The sequence below is a fragment of the Ailuropoda melanoleuca genome, chromosome 4, assembly GCF_002007445.2.
Source record: "Ailuropoda melanoleuca isolate Jingjing chromosome 4, ASM200744v2, whole genome shotgun sequence".
Classification (NCBI taxonomy): domain Eukaryota; kingdom Metazoa; phylum Chordata; class Mammalia; order Carnivora; family Ursidae; genus Ailuropoda; species Ailuropoda melanoleuca.
In genome coordinates, this window is record NC_048221.1 from 126,897,428 (window position 1) to 126,919,031 (window position 21,604).

Below are 21,604 nucleotides of genomic sequence, written 5' to 3' on the forward strand. Positions count from 1 at the left end.
TTGAAGGGGTGAGGGATAAGACACATACTGACAAGCAGTTAAATATCATTTATCCTTTTAGCTACGCCTGTCTCTTAGTGCCCCTGACATTTAGTCACTTGGAAATGCCCCATGTAACACTTATTATGTATCAGGGGCTGTTCTAAGTGGTTTACAAATATTTGCCAATCTACTCTGCAACACCATTTTTTATGTTCAGTTTCCAGTTAGAAACCTAGGACACAACAGAGAGGTTAGGGAACTTGTCCAAAGTCACAGAGCCAGTGAGTGGTGCTGCCAGGATTTGAAGCTGCAACCTCTGGCTCCAAGGACCACACATTTAATCACGGTGCTGTGTCTCCCCTCCAAAGTTCTTCCTGCCTCTCAAGCTTGGCTCAGACTGTGCATCTTATCTAGAATGTCTGTTCCTTTGCTCTTCACACTTCTAAATTCTAGCTCATCTTTGAAGACCAACTTACAACCTAGTTCCTACAAGAAGTCTTCCTGAACATTCTCTTCCATGCTGCAGTTGACTGACTCTGAACTCCAGTAGCATAGTGGTTCAGAGCATGGCATTGGACACTAAAGTGTATAAACTTTGATCAAACCCGGCCCTGGCTCTATGACCTTGTGTAAATTAATTAACTTCTATGAGCTAAGTTTTCTTCTCTGGGAAATGGAGATATATATTGCAGCTACTAACAGGGCTGTTGAGGGCATTAATTGGATCGGCACATCTACAATACCTAGAAGAGTGCTCACTCACTCTGCCTGCTCTATATGCATTTTATTAGTACCGTTGCTATTATTGTTGTCATTATTGCACATTTGCCTTTTCCTATTGCTCTTGTGTCGCACTTATGCTTTCTTTGTCTGATCCTCATCTCCTGTAAGGCTGCAGGATTATCTGCACTCCTTGAAGAAAAAGATTGGTTGTGTGTGTGTGTGTGTGTCTTTTTCTTCTTTCTTTCTTTCTTTCTTTCTTTCTTTCTTTCTTTCTTTCTTTCTTTCTTTCCTTCCTTCCTTCCNCAAAGATTGGTTGTGTGTGTGTGTGTGTGTCTTTTTCTCTTTCTTTCTTTCTTTCTTTCTTTCTTTCTTTCTTTCTTTCTTTCTTTCTTTCTTTTCCTTCCTTCCTTCCTTCCTTCCTTCCTCCCTTCCTCCCTTCCTTCCTTCCTTCTCTATCTCTTTCTCTCTCTTTAATTCTCTGGCCCTTAGGTTAGTATCCTGCAAATAGTAAGCATTCATTTAATGGCAATAATTAATTAATGAGTTGAAGGTAGCTAATATTATATCCCTAGGCACAAGAATTCAAAAATCTCTTTCTCTCCCACTGAATTGCATATAAATACAAGTCACAGGTCTTCATTGATCTTGGAATGGTACATCTCAGGGGAAATTGAATCTGTCATAGTTCAAAGAAAACCCATTCGTAAATAAGTTAACTGATGCATTCATTAACTGAGATGGTCCAGTTAAAATAGGGCACAATCTTGGTGGGATTTGAATATCAATAGTTTGTAGAGAAGCATCAGCTTCCAAGAATTTTTGGCTCCTGATGTGATCTTCTTAACCTTTGCTTTCCAGTCTAATCTTCAGAGAGGCTGCCGCTTATTTATGGTGGAGATGCTGCAGATAGACCATGCTAGGTAATTGAGAAACCATTTGAAGACTGATGTCTTATTATCTCTTGAAGCACACAGCAAAGAACCACTTACAAAGCCTTCTCTATTATTTGACTATTTAGACCCTTAGGTTCATCGACTTCAGAATATTTTAGAGGAATCACTCTGAAGTCAATAAGGCTCCCTGATTTGCAAAAAGTCAGGAAACTACTGAAAGGCTCTAGGTCTGCAGTTGATGGGCTCTCTGCAAGAGAGAGGTGTGTTGCTCCTGCTGAAAATAGGGACAAGAGTTTGACTCCAGGAGGGTGGCTGGCCTAGCCCAGGTCTGTATGCTCAATGTCAAAGGGCAGGGTCGCCTATAGTCTTCCTCTGAGCAACTTCACATTGTTCTGCTGTTGTTCTGGAAAGTGGGCCTTTGGGAAGGTGGCAGAAGAAGAGTTACAAAGAGACTGGCGTCCTATGCCATCCCCCAGGGCCTCAGCAGGCCTCCAAGTAGCCAAGATAAGGAAAATGAAGCACCAGGAAGCAGATGTGAGCCCCAATGGTTCTATCGCCCAACCCCTCCACAGCCCCACTTCTCAAACTATTTCCTTCCTGCTTTCATATAGAACTCCATAGATCATTAAGATTTTTTGTCTTCCTGTTTAGGGACAAGTGATGAGCTGATATGTCGTCTCATACTTTCCTGGCTGCGCTGAATGAACCATACGTTGAATGGCATCCCACAGATTGCTTAGCTTTTCTTTGGCCTTCTGGCAGGTGTGGAAGAACAGAGATGATAGGTTCAGGGAAAAGGGAAGTGGTGAGTGTCAAACCCCACCCCCATCCGCAGGTGGTTTTAGTAGCAAGGCAGCAGCCATCCTGTGGAGTTGCGTACATAACTTGTGAGTAGTTTCCCCAGTTTTCTGAAATAACACTCCCCACATCTCTTTTGAGTCACGCTCAGTATTGTAAACAACTGTGAAGAACGCTCATTTCCTTGTTACACTGCAGCAACTTTTGTATAACATTATACCTTTCTTCATCCTTTTTATTTCATTCAGTATTTCATGTACAGTGTAAATCACAGCCACTGATCACCTCTGTTTGTGGCCCTCATCTCCATGTCAACAACCAGGACTCTGGTCCTGGTTCTCATCTCTCCCTCAGATGATGGTGATTCAACTGGACATTCTCCTCTCTGCTCTGGGCATACAGTTTACTTTGTGCTCCCTGATGAATTGATCTTCAGTTACTACCTTGCTCAAGAAAATTCAGTGGCTCCCCATTGTCTATGAGAAGTTGAGCCTCCCCTGGCTTTTAAGGCCCCTTTAGAATCTGGCTCTAATCTTTTTTCCCCAGGAGTCTCTAAAATATACTTCATAGTTCTCATCTCCAAATTTACACCAGTCCATGGTGCTTTGCATGGCCACATAATTCTCTCCCTGAAATGCTCAATATTCTCTTTCCCTATCAAGTCATCTAATTTATTTGGCAGAGAAAGAGTGCCTTCAATGCCTCCAACTTCAGCTCTCTTAAAGACCTGGCTTAACTACTTCACATCTCTTACCCACTCCCTTGTTTTCAGAAATCTAAGTGTCTTCTGCCTACATTCCTGGACCATTAGCTTGATGCCATAAGAAGTATACCATCAGCTCTGTCACCTCTACCCAGATTCTGCCCACCTCCCACATCAGTACTTACTCACATAGGACCAGGATTGTAAATTCTCCATAAATATTCTAAATATAAATTACCTAGATTCTACCTTTGGGAGCTAGATGGTTGGGATACAGTCTTATGCAAAAGAAAAATAATGTGTGTTTTGCAGTCAGTATTATTGTAGGGGACATACCTGGAGATATCACCTCTTAGTAGAATCTTTCTTTACGTGAGCTGACCCTGAGTGGAAGGAAGGCCCACCCTTGAGTTTCAGGAGGATAAATTGCCTTGCTCTCCCTCACCTTCTTTGGTTTACTATTTCCTCCTCTTGGAATTCTCTGCCTTTTCTTTCCCCCTTGATATATTCTTTCCTGTCCTTTGATATTAACATAAAATATTATCGTACTAGTGAAGTCTTTGCCAGGCCTCAGCTCTCCATTTCATTTTATGCTATTAAAATAAAAAGACATAAATATAAAAGTTAACGTAATTGCCCAGCACATATNCGGGCTCTCTGCAAGAGAGAGGCGTGTTGCTCCTGCTGAAAATAGGGACAAGAGTTTGACTCCACGAGGGTGGCTGGCCTAGCCCAGGTCTGTATGCTCAATGTCAAAGGGCAGGATCGCCTATAGTCTTCCTCTGAGCAACTTCACATTGTTCTGCTGTTGTTCTGGAAAGTGGGCCTTTGGGAAGGTGGCAGAAGAAGAGTTACGAAGAGACTGGCATCCTATGCCATCCCCCAGGGCCTCAGCAGGCCTCCAAGTAGCCAAGATAAGGAAAATGAAGCACCAGGAAGCAGATGTGAGCCCCAATGGTTCTATCGCCCAACCCCTCCACAGCCCCACTTCTCAAACTATTTCCTTCCTGCATTCATATAGAACTCCATAGATCATTAAGATTTTTTGTCTTCCTGTTTAGGGACAAGTGATGAGCTGATATGTCGTCTCATACTTTCCTGGCTGCGCTGAATGAACCATACGTTGAATGGCATCCCACAGATTGCTTAGCTTTTCTTTGGCCTTCTGGCAGGTGTGGAAGAACAGAGATGATAGGTTCAGGGAAAAGGGAAGTGGTGAGTGTCAAACCCCACCCCCATCCGCAGGTGGTTTTAGTAGCAAGGCAGCAGCCATCCTGTGGAGTTGCATACATAACTTGTGAGTAGTTTCCCCAGTTTTCTGAAATAACACTCCCCACATCTCTTTTGAGTCATGCTCAGTATTGTAAACAACTGTGAAGAACGCTCATTTCCTTGTTACACTGCAGCAACTTTTGTATAACATTATACCTTTCTTCATCCTTTTTATTTCATTCAGTATTTCATGTACAGTGTAAATCACAGCCACTGATCACCTCTGTTTGTGGCCCTCATCTCCATGTCAACAACCAGGACTCTGGTCCTGGTTCTCATCTCTCCCTCAGATGATGGTGATTCAACTGGACATTCTCCTCTCTGCTCTGGGAATACCAGTTTACTTTGTGCTCCCTGATGAATTGATCTTCAGTTACTACCTTGCTCAAGAAAATTCAGTGGCTCCCCATTGTCTATGAGAAGTTGAGCCTCCCCTGGCTTTTAAGGCCCCTTTAGAATCTGGCTCTAATCTTTTTTCCCCAGGAGTCTCTAAAATATACTTCATAGTTCTCATCTCCAAATTTACACCAGTCCATGGTGCTTTGCATGGCCACATAATTCTCTCCCTGAAATGCTCAATATTATCTTTCCCTATCAAGTCATCTAATTTATTTGGCAGAGAAAGAGTGCCTTCAATGCCTCCAACTTCAGCTCTCTTAAAGACCTGGCTTAACTACTTCACATCTCTTACCCACTCCCTTGTTTTCAGAAATCTAAGTGTCTTCTGCCTACATTCCTGGACCATTAGCTTGATGCCATAAGAAGTATACCATCAGCTCTGTCACCTCTACCCAGATTCTGCCCACCTCCCACATCAGTACTTACTCACATAGGACCAGGATTGTAAGTGCTCCATAAATATTCTAAATATAAATTACCTAGATTCTACCTTTGGGAGCTAGATGGTTGGGATACAGTCCTATGCAAAAGAAAAATAATGTGTGTTTTGTAGTCAGTATTATTGTAGGGGACATACCTGGAGATATCACGTCTTAGTAGAATCTTTCTTTATGTGAGCTGACCCTGAGTGGAAGAAAGGCCCACCCTTGAGTTTCAGGAGGATAAATTGCCTTGCTCTCCCTCACCTTCTTTGGTTTACTATTTCCTCCTCTTGGAATTCTCTGCCTTTTCTTTCCCCCTTGATATATTCTTTCCTGTCCTTTGATATTAACATAAAATATTATCGTACTAGTGAAGTCTTTGCCAGGCCTCAGCTCTCCATTTCATTTTATGCTATTAAAATAAAAAGACATAAATATAAAAGTTAACGTAATTGCCCAGCACATATATGACCTGATTGTTTTGGGAATACAAATCTTACCCCCCTGCATGGATCTGTGGCCTGTCTTGAATTGACCTTCCATGCTGCTTTCTCATTGTCATGGAGAGGTGCAGTCTCTGAGCATCTGTCCCTAGTTTTTCCTCCACAGAATGGGCTGCCATTCTGGCCTTCTCTGCTCCCATCTGTGAGAATTACATTGGTACATTTTTTTTTCTGCCTAGATACCAGACACCTTCCTCAAAGGCAAGGGTGCTGTGATTTATACCTTTCTGTTCTCTCATTGCTGATTCTGGCATCTAGCATGGAAGTGGGACTCAGTATCTATTCACTCACTGAATGAAGGAACTGAATAAACACCAGCCACTTTCCTATTCCTCTTTCCTCATCTCTACTGGTGTGCCCATTCTTAGGTGCATGACTAGGTATGTACACATGGTTAAGGAGAGGTAAGTAGGTCAAGGGACAGAAAGCAATGCACAAATACATAAATTATATTTTGATTTAGGCTTTTTACTCTTTATATAATAAGGCTCTCCGCTCTACTGTAAAACTTTCAGGCATTAGTGGGGAAACATAGAGGCCTTGTCATTATTATATCCCAGAAACTCTTACTATTCCATGCTCCATACTACTTTCTTCCTTGAAGTAGGACCCACTCAATTAGTCTATCGTCATTTCCACTCTACTGTCCTTATCCCCATTATATCCCATAGGATTCTTCAATGTGGGAGGCTCCATCTCTTCCAGACCATTTTACTCTTACCATCACTACAGGGAAGTATGGTGAGGAAATAATTAACAAATATGGGGAAATTGCAAAAGCTTACTGAAGCAGCTCCTGCTGGAGCGGTTGCCAGCTGTGGTAGATACGGCCGCAGCTGTGACTTTCTCTTCCCAGGGGTGACACTTCCTGAAATCCTGCTCCCTCCTCAGCCCCATTTCTGCAACTAGGGCAAGAACAGACTGCCTGAGCTATTAGGCAAGACTTAATGAACCAAGTCCAGGACACTCAATCCAAGGAGCGCAGAGGTAGAAGGCAAAGCCAAAGTCTAACTCAAGGATAAATGCAAGTCGGGTTTCTTGAGAAGGCCTCTAGAAGGAGCTCAGATACTCATAGTTTAAGTGAAATGAACCATAGGTGAACCAGCAGATACATTTTCTTGATTTACCTGAAAGTTCTTTGGGTGGGATCAAAATCACACAGAATACACATTGCTTATCTCTGTGGGTGCTTGGGCTCGCTTCTAGGCGCCTCTGACTCTTGACTCCTCTTGCCTTCCTTAATAACAGAACAGAAGGCCCAGCCTCCCCAGATATCAAAGATAAGAAGATAAACTCTTTTTAAATGAATAAATGAGTGAGGGAATGAATGAATGTATACATGAGTATAAGAAGGACAAGGCCCCTATGACAGCAGAAGCTGTCTACAGACAGTAATCCCAAATCCAGACCTCCAGCCTTTCCTTGGAAGGACAATATATATGTAAATAGAGCCATCACGTTTAGAATGTCAGGCCTCAGAGGGTTCCTCTGGAGCTTACAAAGGCCACTTCACATTTCTCCATGAAATTACAAAACTTGACAGCTTTCTTAACACAGTGATGGTGAGGAATAAAAACTTCAGAAATTATGCTATTTGAAAAGTAAACTATTTACTGTTCAGAGGGAAAAATCTGAACTTAACTACTTGGCAGCTATCAAAATGTAACCCTATGACACAACAGTGGTTTAAAATGTAAATAGAGCTTCAGGCACACAGAGAAGGAAATAGCTATCCCCACCCAAGCCTCGTTCTGTGGCACCTTCACCGGCAAGGACGGACCAGGGCTCAGGCACTCACCATCGCTGCCTGGACCGGATGGTAGACTACCGAAATTTGCAGGTTTAACTCCATCTGCACCTCCTCGGTCCCAAGGCTATAGAGGAAGCATCACAAAGGAAGGCCTGGAGATACATTTTCATGAAGGAAGTATGCACTAAATGAAGGCTAGGTTAATAACCGAGGAAGACATTCTTAAAAAAAAATTAGTATATGACCTCCAGGAACAGAAGGTTGTGTGTGAAATGCGTTGTGCCCCTGCGTGTTCTCACCATGAGAGTTAACCGCATCCAGGTCTTGGGGTGTGCACACGTGCCCTTAGAAATGCACTCACACTCTAGAGCTGTGTGCCTTGAAAGTATATCCAATTCTATAAACCTCATATATTTCTGTTTAATTTTGTAACATGGAGAAGACCGGGCAAGACTCTTTGGTTGGCAGTGGTCAACAGAATCCTCACTGGCCTATTTGCCCCTCCTTAGCTGTGGGCATCTGCTACCCCAGGGCCTGGCAGTGCAGATTGGGGTTGGTGCCAGTGCCTGGGGAGCCAGTGCTGTTTGCAGTTTCTACATGAGCTGGCAGAAGTTGCCTGGGGTGGGGGTAGGGATAGATGACCTCTAAGTTCCCTTCTCATCTTGAGACCCTGTGACGAACTTAGAAGACGTGACCCTGATTTTCTGCAATATTAAACTATCACCTCTACCTATAATTCTAAGGACTTTTGTGGGTCTCTCCCACTTTTCCAGAAGACTTGTCCAAAATGTGCATTGTAGACAGAAATGTGATCCATCAGTTTTGTTCTTGCTTTTTATTTTTTAATTGCACCATAGTATTAATATAATTATGTGAAAGCCCATGACCAAATATGAAATGCTTCATAGACAAAAAGTCATAAACACTTCATAACGGCAGCCAAAACCCTCAGAAGCTCTGGGCAGCAGTAAGCCAAGCTTAATTTTTAGAGGAATATCAAAGCCAAAGAACCAAACCAAGGAAGTTGCCTATGGATGTAAAATTTTGGGCACAGTTCAGTTCATTTCAATTCCATTCAACAAATAGATGTATCTACTAAGTAGGCATGGGGCACTGTGCTGGTTTCTGTTCCATATGAAGAGGGTTTGCTTGTTTTTAGGGATTGGTGCTGCACAGATGGTTTCATAACGATGATGAGAGGTAAATCAGAGCAAGAGCACAAATACACAGTTTTCCACTTAATAATCATAATTATAAAAACAACAATTAGAAAAAGCTACCGTTTACCAGAGGGCCAATCATATGCCAGGGTTTATGCCACACCAAGCATTCTCTGTGTGTATGAGTGCTTGCATATATAATTCCTAATCCTTGCCGCAACTCAGCCAAGAAAGTTATTCTTATTTCCCATTTTCTATAAGAAAAAACCAAGTCACGGGGTGGTTACCTCTTTTGGCCAAGGTCACCCAGCTCTCAGGTGCTGAGCCAGAGTTTGAAAACATAATTGTCTAACCCCAAAGCCAACACACGCTGCATCACACCTGCATTAACCTCCATCTTGCCATCTTCCACAATGGCCGTTACTACTTGGCAGAAGGGGTGGTGGGGGGGCCTCAACCTGGCCCATGACTTTTGGTGAGAGTGGCTCACGGGTGCTCAGCCTCTCCTCCCAGACCTTTCTACTTGCTGCCTAAGCCTGGCACCTCTCCTTGTTATTCCAAGTGGACCAGTCGGTGGTCTAGGCAGGAAGTGGAGAGACAGCTTCTGAACCTGGCTTTGAACTCCGTGAAGTCCTCTAACGAATCCATCTAGGCTGAGTATTTCCCAGCCACCTTCATAAAGTCTTCCTTTCCTCCGTTGTAGCCAATCTGACTACAAATGCAACCTCACTGATGTGGGGTCTCTCAGTGGCTCTGAGTGGGGCCCATCTACCCCGGGGCAGGGTTCCTGTCAGCGGGCAGTGCCTGCCTGGCAGTGAGTCTTTGAAAAGGCAGTTGGCTTGTTCCCTAAAGTAGGTCACATGCTCTCAGCCCTCTCGCTCTCCTCCTCCTGCTGGAGCCACCCAAGGGGAAGCTCATGTGAAAACAGCAGGGTACTCCCCATCAGCATAGATACATCTTTGCCCCCCGTGATGGGCTCTGCTGGTCCGGCAGCCACAGGCAAGCTGTGTTTTATTCGTGAACATCCTTCTTGTTTCAGCCGATAATGGACTCTAGTTAGGAGACAACACAGTAAACACAGCATAAACATTGGGATGTGCAGCTGGAATGAGTCTGCATATAAATAAGAGTGCTGGGAGCCAGGGAGGTAATAAGTCAGGAATGCAATGGAGAAAGGTTATTAAAAGACGAGCTTGTAAAAATCTGCAACAAGGCTGAAAGCTTGGAGCATTTCTTGATTACAGAGGACTAAAGGCAGCGGCCTGTCTCATCTGTGCTCTGCCTTGCTGGGTGACTGGACTCCTCACTTAAAATCCTGCTGTTACTCACTTTGTTGAGTCGTAAAGTTGGGATTTTATACACTGAAAACAAAAGAGAGTTGTCGGGATGTTGTGAAGACCGTACATGAAAGCATTATGAAAAAGCTGATATTGCTGCATGAACGGAAAGTTACGTGATTCTTAATTTGGGAAAGTGGCTGAAATTACTCTTTTACACATCTGAGCCTTCTTCTTCGTTGAATATCAAGCAGAGTTATCTTTTGTAACAGAAATCTCTCAGGGACATATCAGGCATAAAAGGAACCAAGAGTATTTTCTGTTGTGTTAGAGTCAAAACAGAAAGGTCCTTTTTATTAGCTTTATACTGGTCAGGATGTTGTGGGCTGTGCTGCAATAAAAAATAAATCCTGAAATCCCACTGGCTTAACAACAGTAACAGAAAGGAGGATATTCCTGTCTGTCCGACACAACCCCCAGCATGTCTGTGGTGTTTCTCTTACAATCAGTGAGTTCCGAGCCCTAGGCTGCTCGTCTCTAGTAGCCACACTGTGACTTCTTGCATTGCCTTGGAAGGGAAAGAAAAGGATGCTTCTAATAGTCAAGCCAGGAAGTGGCTTATCACTTCCGCTTCTATTCTGTTATCCATAACCCAGTCATGTGGCCCCAACCCAATTGCAAGGGAGGCTGTGAGGCGTGGAGGAGCCCAGGGATGTCTCGGGTAAGCTCCGTGCCTGCCTCACCTTTCTTAAAGTTAGTATCTGGTGACTGGATATGCAGGGGTACCTTGTAGTCATGGGAGAGGTGGTACTACTTTGATGTTGCTCCAATGACTTGTAAGTCTCTGTCTAAGAGTACGAGCTTGCATATTTTGGTGGCAGAACAAGACTCTCCAAAGAACTTACCCACCAGCTGTAGACCTCTATATGACATTGTGATTTTAATTCTGGACACTCGTGCTTCTGAACCCTGGTTTATTCAGGATAACACTTAAGTAATTTAACCATATTTCCAGGCTAATTGTTGCCATGTCATCTTAGCAGCTATGATATAATTGGGATAGCATTACCTTTTAGTCTTCTAATGCTGAGGCTAATGGCTTTGGTCAGGCATTTTACTATTGATTGGAACACTTTATTAAAAGCCTTGAATTGTGCAAAAAGAAAAACTTGTTAAATGCAATCATATACATCTTATAGCCTAACATCTGGCATTTTCAGAGTCTGAAGTCATAAATTGCTGGCATTCGTTCCTACCTTCAAACTTTCTGAATTTTAAAGTGATTCAATGGTATCTTTTTAGAGTTGCAAAAGGTATCTCAGCATTGAGATTATTTAGATTTAAATTAATTAAACAAGGAGGCCGTGAGACTAATGTGGCTCTAATGCCATGGCAGCCTATGTAAGCAAACCAAAATCTAAGCCTGTAAATGCATCAAGGTTACAAAACTGAAACCTGTGGACAACCAATCACAAACAGCAAACTAGGCTTTAATCAATAGCCAATCAATAATTTCCTTACTTTACTTTTGTCTTTTCTTCATAAAAGTCTCCCCTGGAGCTCTTGTCTGGGGGTAGGGGAGAGGGCAGCTCCCAACCACTTTTGATTTGATGCTACCCAATTTGAATTGATATTTGCTCAAGTAAAACCTTAAAATTTTCAATATGCCTCAGTTTATCTTTTTACAGATTCCAATGTTATATTTTTTTGGAACAGAATGGACATCTATAGAAAGCAATTGCTCCCTTAAAATAGCACTCTGAATTTAAGTTAATTTTAAATACCTTTTCCAGATGGACAACCAACTGTTTTCATCAGTTTGGAACTTCCTAGCAGTAAAATGCTGGTGTGTAAAGGTTACTCTTTCATTTTATCTTCAACAATGCAGTCTGTTCTTAGACCCAGTCCATCCTCTCTCAGTTTGCAAGCTTGATGATTTGAATTCACCAATCCTAAACTCCATCTGTTTGTTGCCTGAAAACAGTTGAACAGATTTCAATAAATTTAGAAACTGTCAATAAATTGTTGAATAAGCCTGAATGATGGGTAGGATTTCAACACCGAGGATGGACAGCCATTGTATTCATTTAAGACTTACAGATGTGGATTTGCTCATGTCTCATCACCAAGGTCAGATAAGAATTTCCTACCGTCTCATACTCCAAGTAGTGACATCATTTCCTTCCAAACTTTGCAGAATAAAGTAAATCCAGACTGAATTTAAACTGCAGGCTCTGTCCCCTCTGGTTTCCCTGGGTCCCTGAAATTAATCACCCATACATTCTTTTTGCATTTCCATCAGCTTTCCTACAGAAGAGACGGATGGTAAACAAAGGGAAAATGATAACACAATATATAAAACATTTGTGTATTATTTTATTCTTTAAGAATTTGAATATATTCTAACAGCAGAAGTTATGGTGCTTTTAAATGCATTGTTGAAACCCCAGGAATTCTAGGGAACACATGTTGTTATAAAACATAAGTCACATAACAAGAGCTACCTTTTTTTCCCCCTAACTACTATTTACTGCAGGTATATTATATTTCAAGCATTGCTTAGCATTTTCCATATGGCATTCCATTAATATTTGCAAAGAATTTGTCACTTATACATTCTGGTCCTCATTTAACAGATGAGAAAAGCAAGTCTGGAAAAGGCTAAGTAACTTGCCAAAATCACAAGGCTGGCAAGTAGAGGAACTATGAGTCTATGTGGGTCTTCATCATCTCCTTTTTATTTCTTTTGTTTTTTTATTGAAGGGGTTGGGTGGTGCCAGTGAAAGAAGGTGCATCTTTCTTCAACTTCTTTGTTGCTTCCAGAAAGTCTGTGTTGATTAGGTAAAAGATGCTCAAGCTTTTGTTTCATAGATGTTCTTTGATATTCCTATTTCAGATAATTCTTTTAAAGGGGCAGCTAGGGCATGTGTGCTAGCTTCCTTCTATAGTCACCTTACTCAGAGATGGATACAGGCATCTGAACATAATTAGAGCCCTTTTTTTTTCTGTATTTCTACCATGAAATACGGATTCAAAATACATTTCAGGTCCTGTTTGTTTTCATATTGACAAACCTCTTGTATCCTCCACTGATTGCCTTGAACATCTGAACATAATTAGAGCCCTTTTTTTTCTGTATTTCTACCATGAAATACAGATTCAAAATACATTTCAGGTCCTGTTTGTTTTCATATTGACAAACCTCTTGTATCCTCCACTGATTGCCTTTTTAAAAATTAAATAAACTTTGTTGAGATGTAATTTACGTAATTAAGATTTAACTATTATAAATGTCCAATTCAATGAGTTTGGATAAATATGTACACCAATGTAACAACAAGCACAATAAGGATAAAAATTTCTATCATTCCAGAAAGTTCCTTCCTATTTTTTGTAGCTCATCCCTATGATCACATGAGGTGCAATTTAGCAGGGTTTTCTTTTATGGCTTGTGTTTCTTCTCTTCAATCTAAGAAAGCTTTGCCTATCTGAACATCACAAAGATTTTCCCCTGTGCATTCTTCTAAAACTTTTGGAATTTTAAGTTTTCACATTTAAGCCTATAATCATTTCAAGTTAATTTTTAATGTATGGTATAATGTAATGGTCAGGCTTTATTTTATAGAGATACCCAGTTTTCCAGCACCTTGTGTTGAAAAGACTATCTTTTCCCCATAGAATTACCTTGGCCCCTGAAAATCAATTGATCATATGTGTATAGGTCTATTTTCAGACTCAGACTACTTTCCCATTGATCTATTTGTTTATCCTTGTGTCTTACTTGGTCTTTATAGATCTTGAAATCAAGTTCTGTAAGTCTTCCATTTTTTTTTCTTTTCAAAACTGTTTCAGACATTCTGTGTTTTTTGTGTCTCTATATACATTTTGGAATCAAGTAACAGAATTTGATTGGGAATGAGTTGAATCTATAGATCAGTTAGGGATAATTAACAAGTTAAGTCTTTTCAATCCGTGAACATGTAATATCTATCCATTTATTTTAGTCTTTAATTTTTCTCAGCAAAGTTTTACAGTATTAAATGAACAAAACTTGCACATATTTTGTTAGATTTATTCCTAAGTATTTAAATTTGGATGTCATTCTAAATGGTATTTTTTAAATTCAATTTTTAATTTTTTCTTAGTATACAATTGATTTTTGTGTCTTGTTTCCTGAAATGCTGTTCAACTCATTATTCTGAAAGTTTTTCTCTAGACATATTAGGATTTTCTTCATATAAAATTATGTCATCTTTGGGGGCACCTGGGTAGTGCAGTCGTTAAGCGTCTGCCTTCGGCTCAGGGCGTGATCCCGGCGTTCTGGGATCGAGTCCCACATCGGGCTCCTCCGCAGGGAGCCTGCTTCTTCCTCTCCCACTCCCCTGCTGTGTTCCCTCTCTCACTGGCTGTCTCTCTGTCTCATAAATAAATAAAAAATCTTTAAAAAAACTTATGTCATCTTTGAATAAAAACATTTTTGTTCTTTCTATTTCAATCTATATGCCTTTTTTTCTTTTTCTATCCTATTGAATTAGTTTAGACCTTTAAGTACAATACTGAATAGTTGTAGTGAGAGAAAACACCCTTGCCTTGTTTTTGTCCCTTACAGGAAATAGTTTAGTTTTTACCATTAAATATTACGTTAGCTATAGATTTTTCATAGATACTCTTTACCGAGTTAAAAGAAGAGAATAGATGTTAAATTTTGTCAAATTATTTTGCTACATCTATTGATAGGATCATGTGTTTTTCTCTCCACTATTTTTTTAATATGGTACACTATATTGATTTGCTTTGAAATTTTATGCTCATCTTCTAATACTTGAATAAGCCCACTTTGTCATGCTATATTATTCTTTTTTATATATATTTCCATATGTGATATGCTAATATTTTGTTAAGGAATTTTGCTTCTGTATTCATGAAGGTCTTCAGTTTTCTTATACCGTCTTTGTTTAGTTTTGGTATCAGGTTAATACCAATCTCATAAAATAAATTGCAAAGTACAGTAAGAAAGAAGTAAAATTTTCACTATTTGCAGATGACATGATACTATATACAGAAAACCCAACAGGGTGCCCTGGTGGCTCAGTCATTTAAGCATCCGACTCTTGATTTTGGTTCTGGTCATGATTTCAGGGTTGTGAGATGGAGCCTCGCAGCAGGATCCATGCTCAGTGGGAAGTCTGCTTGAGATTCTCTCTCTCTCCCTCTATCCCTCCCTCCATCCCACTCTCTCTATCAAATAAATAATAAATAAATCTTCAAAAAAAACCCCAGAGACTCTACCAAAAGTTATCTACTGTAACTGATAAATGAATTCGGCAAGGTTGCAGGATATAAAAACAATATACAGAAATATACAGAAATCTGTTGCATTTCTAGATACTAATAATGAATCGGCAGAAAGACAAAGTAAGAAAACAATCCATTTACAATTGCACAAAAGATAATAAAATACCTAGGAAGAAACGAAAACAAAGAGGTTAAAGACCTGTACTCTGAAAACTCTGATGAACTGATGAAAGAAATTGAAGATGACACAAAGAAATGGAAAGACATTCCACGCTTATATTGGAAGAACAAATACTGTGTAAAATGTTGATACTACTACCCAAAGCAATCTACAGATTTAATGCAATCCCTATTGAAACACAAACAGTTTTTTTTTTTTTTACAGAACTAGAGCAAACAATCCTGAAATTTGTGTGGAATCACAGAAGACCCTGAGTAGCCAAAGCAATCTTGAAAAAGAAAAGCAAATTGGAGATATTACAATTTCAGACTTAAGTTATATTACAGAGCTGTAGTGATCAAAACAGTATGGTACTGGCACAAAAATAGACACTTAGATCAATACATCAGAATAGAAAGCCCAGAAATAAACCCACAATTATATGGTCTGTTAATCTTCAACAAAAGAGGAAAGAATATCCAGTGGGAGAAAGACAGTCTCTTCAACAAATGGTGCTGGGAAAACTGGACAGCCACATGCAGAAGAATGAAACTGAACCGCCTTGTTACAGCACATGCAAAAATAAACTCAAAATGGATTAAGGACCTAAACGTGAGACCTGAAACCATAATAATCCTAGATGAGAGGACAGGCAGTAATTTATGTGACATCAGTTGTAGTAATCTTTCTAGATATGTCTCCTGAGGCAAGGAAAACAAAAGCAAAAAATAAACTATTGGGACTAAATTAAATCAAAGTAAAAAGCTTCTGCACAACAAAGGAAACAATCAGCAAATCTAAAAGACAACCTACTGAATGGGAGTAGATATTTTCAGTGACATATCTGATAAAGTATTAGTATCCAAAATCTATACATAATTTACACCACTCAATACCAAATACCAAAATGATCCAATTTAAAAATGGACAGAAGATGCAAACAGACATTTCTCCAAAGAAGACATCCAGATGGCCAACAAACACATGTAAAGAGCTCAACATCACTCATCATCAGGGAAATGCAAATCAAAACCACAATGAGATACCTCCTCACACCTGTCAGAATGGCTGAAATCAAAACCTCAAGAAACAGTGTTGGTGCAGATGTGAAGAAGGAACCCTTATGCACGGTTGGTGGGAATGCAAACTGGTGCAGCCCCTGTGGAAGAAAGTATGGAGGTTTCTCAAAAAATTAAAAATAGAAATACTATATGATCCAGTATTTCCACTACTAGGTATTTACCCAGAGAATACAGAACACTAATTTGAAAGGCTACCTGCACCCCTGTGGTTAGGGCAGCATTATTTATAATAGCCAAACTGGAAGCAGCTCAGGTTTCCATCGATAGATGAATGGGTACAGAAGTGGTATCTCTCTGTCTCTCTCTCTCTGTCTCTCTCTATTCTATCTATCGATCTAAAAAAGGAATGAAATCTTTCCATTTGCGACAACATGGATAGAGCTAGAGAGTGTAATGCTAGGGGAAATAAGCCAATCAGAAAAAGACAACCGTATGATTTCACTCATATGTAGAATTTAAGAAACAGAACAAATGAACAAAAGAAAAAAAAAAACCCAAACAGCTCAGACTCTTAAACATACAGAATAAGCAGATGGTTCCCAGAGGGTGGGTGAGTGGGGGGATGGGTGAAATAGGTGATGGGGATTAAGAGTAAACTTATCATGATAAGCACTGGGTAATATATGGAATTGTTGAATCACTATATTGTAAACCTGAAACTAATATAACACTATGCAAACCCCAAACAGCTCAGACTCTTAAACATACAGAATAAGCAGATGGTTCCCAGAGGGTGGGTGAGTGGGGGGATGGGTGAAATAGGTGATGGGGATTAAGAGTAAACTTATCATGATAAGCACTGGGTAATATATGGAATTGTTGAATCACTATATTGTAAACCTGAAACTAATATAACACTATACAAACTACACTGGAATTAAAAATAAAAAAGAAAAAGAAAAAAACATGAAAACAAGAAAAATTGAAAATAAATGAGCTAGCAGTGAGAAAGAACAAAATAATATGAAAAANGCAAACTACACTGGAATTAAAAATAAAAAAGAAAAAGAAAAAACATGAAAACAAGAAAAATTGAAAATAAATGAGCTAGCAGTGAGAAAGAACAAAATAATATGAAAAAGAATTGCAAAATTTTCTTATATTTTCTGTTAAGAAAGGGTCTTGGTGTAGGAATGGTATTATTTTTTTCATAAATGTTTGATAGATTTCACCAGTGAAGACACCTGTACTTCGAGTTTTCTTTATCAGAAGGTTTTTAATTGAAANAAATGTTTGATAGACTTCACCAGTGAAGACACCTGTACTTCGAGTTTTCTTTATCAGAAGGTTTTTAATTAAAAGGGAATTGGGCTAGGCCGATGATGGGTATTAAGGAGGGCACATATTGCATGGTGCACTGGGTGTTATATGCAAATAATGAATCATGGAACATTACATCAAAAACTAAGGATATACTCTATGGTGACTAACATAACATAATAAAAAATTATTATAAAAAAGTTCAATTATTTTAATAGACCTATTGCCATTTAGATTTTCCATTTCTTTTTCTGCTTTTTTGGTAATTTTTTGTTTTTTAGAAGTTTCCCATTTTATTTAAGTTGTTGGATTTGTAGACATATGGTTGTTCTTAATTTTTTTTCTTTTAGTTTTTAATCTATAAAATATCCCACATTCCAGCAGAATATTCCCTATTTCTCACTCAAGTAACTGTTCAAGGGCTTTCATATATGTTATCTTAATATGTCTCTAAATCAATCTGTGAGTTATGTAGGATAGGCTCTTTTAACCATGTTACCTTGGGTGAAGTATGTTGAGTCCAGATACGGATCAAGGGAGAGAAACCAGAAAGAGCTTTGCAGTTTTGTTATATCTGTAATTCCCTGGGGAGACTACAGAGTGCCCTGTAGCACCACTCAGGGGAAGCATCAGGCTTGGTCACCAAGCAAAGAGAGGGAGGAGAACTGTGGGCGAGCACCTAGTGGTTTTTACAGGAAGGATAGAGCAAGGCAGGGCAAGCAGATTTAGGATTGGCTAATTTAAATACTTTTAGCAGGCTCATAAGGGCTATGAAGGGTTGTCTGGTACCTGGCCCTGGAATGATCAGGGTGAGTTATGAAGGCCAGGAGTTTGAGCATTTGATAAGCGAGGTGGTTGGGGTGTAGACTCAATTGGCTTCTCAAGAAAGGAAACTGGCCTTTAGCCTGGGCCTCAAAACGGAGTTAAGATAGCATTTTAAAAACTATATTACCCAGGTATTATTTATTGTCCCTAGTTTGCATTTAAGGTACTGAGTCACTCTGAGGTTAGATCAATTACCCAAGATCATCTAATTATTTCCCAGAGGGCCCTAGGCTTAGAACATAAAAATCCGATTCTCTGATGGAAGTGTTTTCCAGTGCATTGCCTTACACATCAAAGAGGTTTAATAAATGCTTCTATGCATCACCTTAACCCATCAGAAGCCTCGGTTCCCACTCTGTTCCCTTGTTTAGGGGCATGGCCCTTCCTCTTCTCACACAAGATCATAATGTTTCAGTATCCCAGAGGGGCTGCTGGACTCAGTTCCCAATGGAGGCTGGGTCTTTGCATCAAGAGGAAGCACACAGAGGAAGATAGTAGATATTGAAGCCAGGTGGCAGCCTTCTAGGGGGTGGCAGTAATTAGGGCTGGTGATTGAAAGTTTTCCAAGACTAGATTTCCCTAGAACAAAGGTTAGCCTAAAACTTCAGTGCCATTCTTTCCTTTTAAAGGGATGTGTGCCCAGAACCATCACATAATATAATAAAAAAAATTATAAAATTGAAAAAAAATAAAAATAAAACAAAGGGACGTGTGCCCAGAACCATCACTTTCAACGGTGTTTTAGGGTTCTCAAGCACTAAATAGGGCTCCACCCCTACCACTAACCTCCCAAGCAGTGCTGTCCAAGGCAAGCCTGCTGAATTCAGCTTTCTGGGGAACAGGAAGCAACCAGGAGTTGGCATGTTGTGGTGCTTAGGCCACATGAATATTAAGACCTATTTGCAAACACTATAGAAAAGCTAAATTGAGTTAATTTCTATTTCTTGAGTTGAAACACTGAATTAAAAAACAATTGAAATGTCTTACTCTTTTTGAAAAAAAATCAATGCTATAAAATTAATTTCATTTTTTAAACTTATTGTTAACTCAATAAAGCCTTTTGGGCTTTTTAAGCTAATTGTCTTTGAACTCATTTTAAATTCAGAAGTTTTTATAATTTCGATAATATTTTAAACATTATCTTCACTATATGGCAGTTTATGTTATAATCTTAGAAGGGTACAGAAAAAATTATCAAGATCCTTGTGCAAGAATGACACAAATATTTTTGAAGCATTCCCATTATTTTTGTAGAACAGTAGGAATTGCATTATCCCATTTTGTGTAATGGAATCACGTATGTATGTGTATATGTATGTGTGTATAGAGTGAAAATTTATAAATTCATAGAAAAATATCTGAAAGACTGTATAGTAGAGTGTTATCACTAAGGGCTCAACAACGTGGGTTTATTTTTAGAGCGAGAGTTCACATGAGCAGGGTGGGGAGGGGCAGGGAGAGAGGGAGAGAGAGAATCTTAAGCAGGCTTCAGGTGTGGAGCCCAACGAGGGGCTCCATCTCACGATCCTGAGATCATGACCTGAGCCAAAATCTAGAGTGACGCTTAACTGACTGAGCCACCCAGGCACCTCATCAACGTGGGTATTTTGCTACAATTTTTGTACTTTTATTTCAACTTGATTATTTCCAGCAAGTTTTTAAGAAATTTTATAACTGATAAAACAAGTAATTTAAAACATATTTTGGGCCATGAATCAAACAGTTTGTTTGTATGTGGTCAGATTTATTTTGTCCATGTGTGAACAGAACCTAAGGCTCTTCTTAAAAGTTTGGCCACAGGGCTCAGTCGGTTGAGTGGCCAACTCTTGATTTCGGATCAGGTCATGATCTCAGGGTCATGCGATTGAGCCCTGTGTCAGGCTTTGCACTCAGCATGGAGTCTGCTTGGGGTTCTCTCTCTCCCTCTCCCTCTACCCCTCCCCTGGCTCCCTCTCTAAATGAATAGATAAATCAGTAGATAAATAAATAACTAAATAAAATCTAAAAAGAAAAAACATTTGGTCACATATTATGAACATCTTCCAAGTCATTAGTCTTCTATAGCAATGACATTCTAAGTAGTTTCATAATATTTTGCGTTTTAAGTGTATAATCACTTATTTCTAATTTTCAAATTTTTAATTTCAGTGGGAGCACGTGCTCACTGGGGGTAGTACACAGGTCAGGCAAAGTGAGAAGTGAAGCACTCTCTTCTCAGCCACTTTCCACCTTCTCTACAGGAACACGTCTGTGAAGGTTTAATGTATATTTTTCTGGACCATTTACTACTTCCATGCAAATTCAGTGAGTGCACGCTCCTTCCCCATCCCACATCGTCTTTCAGTACTTCGATTTCTACCTTTCCCAGTGGTAATCTAGGTGTGATTTACTAACTTCCAATGTCATGTGTTGATTTGCTCAGTATATGGGATGTTATAGCATTCCCTCTCCTTCTTCTCCATTTGATCTTCAATCATCATGTTTTAGTTTTAAGTCTATTGTTTTATTTCCTGGCTTTGACGTTATATTTAAATATCTGCATGTTGACCCGTCTCCATGCAGTTACATTTGCCTTGCTCCTTTAGAACTGGGGCTGGTAAAGGGCTAGATTTTATATATTTCGGATCTGTAGAACCTGTATGGATTCTGTACATTTTGCTTGGCATCTGCATGTACATACCAGGATTCTGGCTCATCCAGTGACCTAAATGTTCCTTCTAGAGCAGCCGTGGACCCCAGGCTCACAGACAACAGACTGTATTCCGACTGAGAGAAGACCCACAGAGAAAGGAAAGGCAGGGAAAACGTGTCACCAGGGCTCCAGATTCATCTTCCTCCACTGTCTTGCGTTCATTTGCATCTGACTTCTTTGTGTCTGTGGGCACAAGGCCCATAAAGGCTTTAAGGCTATGACTAAAGAAAGGATTTACTGTCTTCTTTGGACATGCTCATGAGCAAGAAGGAGGATGAGGTCAGAAGATGTGCCACCAGATGCTCTCTGATATTCCTAAGATTAATAACTGTCTTCAAAGGGGTAAGGTTACCAAGCAGAGAGCTGGGATTTTCTGGAAGTTGTTTCTCAGACAAGCATTATTTCGAT

At 39.8% G+C, this 21,604-nt stretch overlaps 1 non-coding gene across 1 annotated transcript; it reads left to right on the plus strand.

Moving 5' to 3' along the window:
• The first annotated feature begins 19,647 nt into the window (after positions 1-19,647).
• LOC117802105 lies at positions 19,648-19,752 on the plus strand. The gene has a single exon (XR_004625161.1). It is a non-coding gene; the product is annotated as a U6 spliceosomal RNA (small nuclear RNA).
• The last annotated feature ends 1,852 nt before the right edge of the window (positions 19,753-21,604 follow it).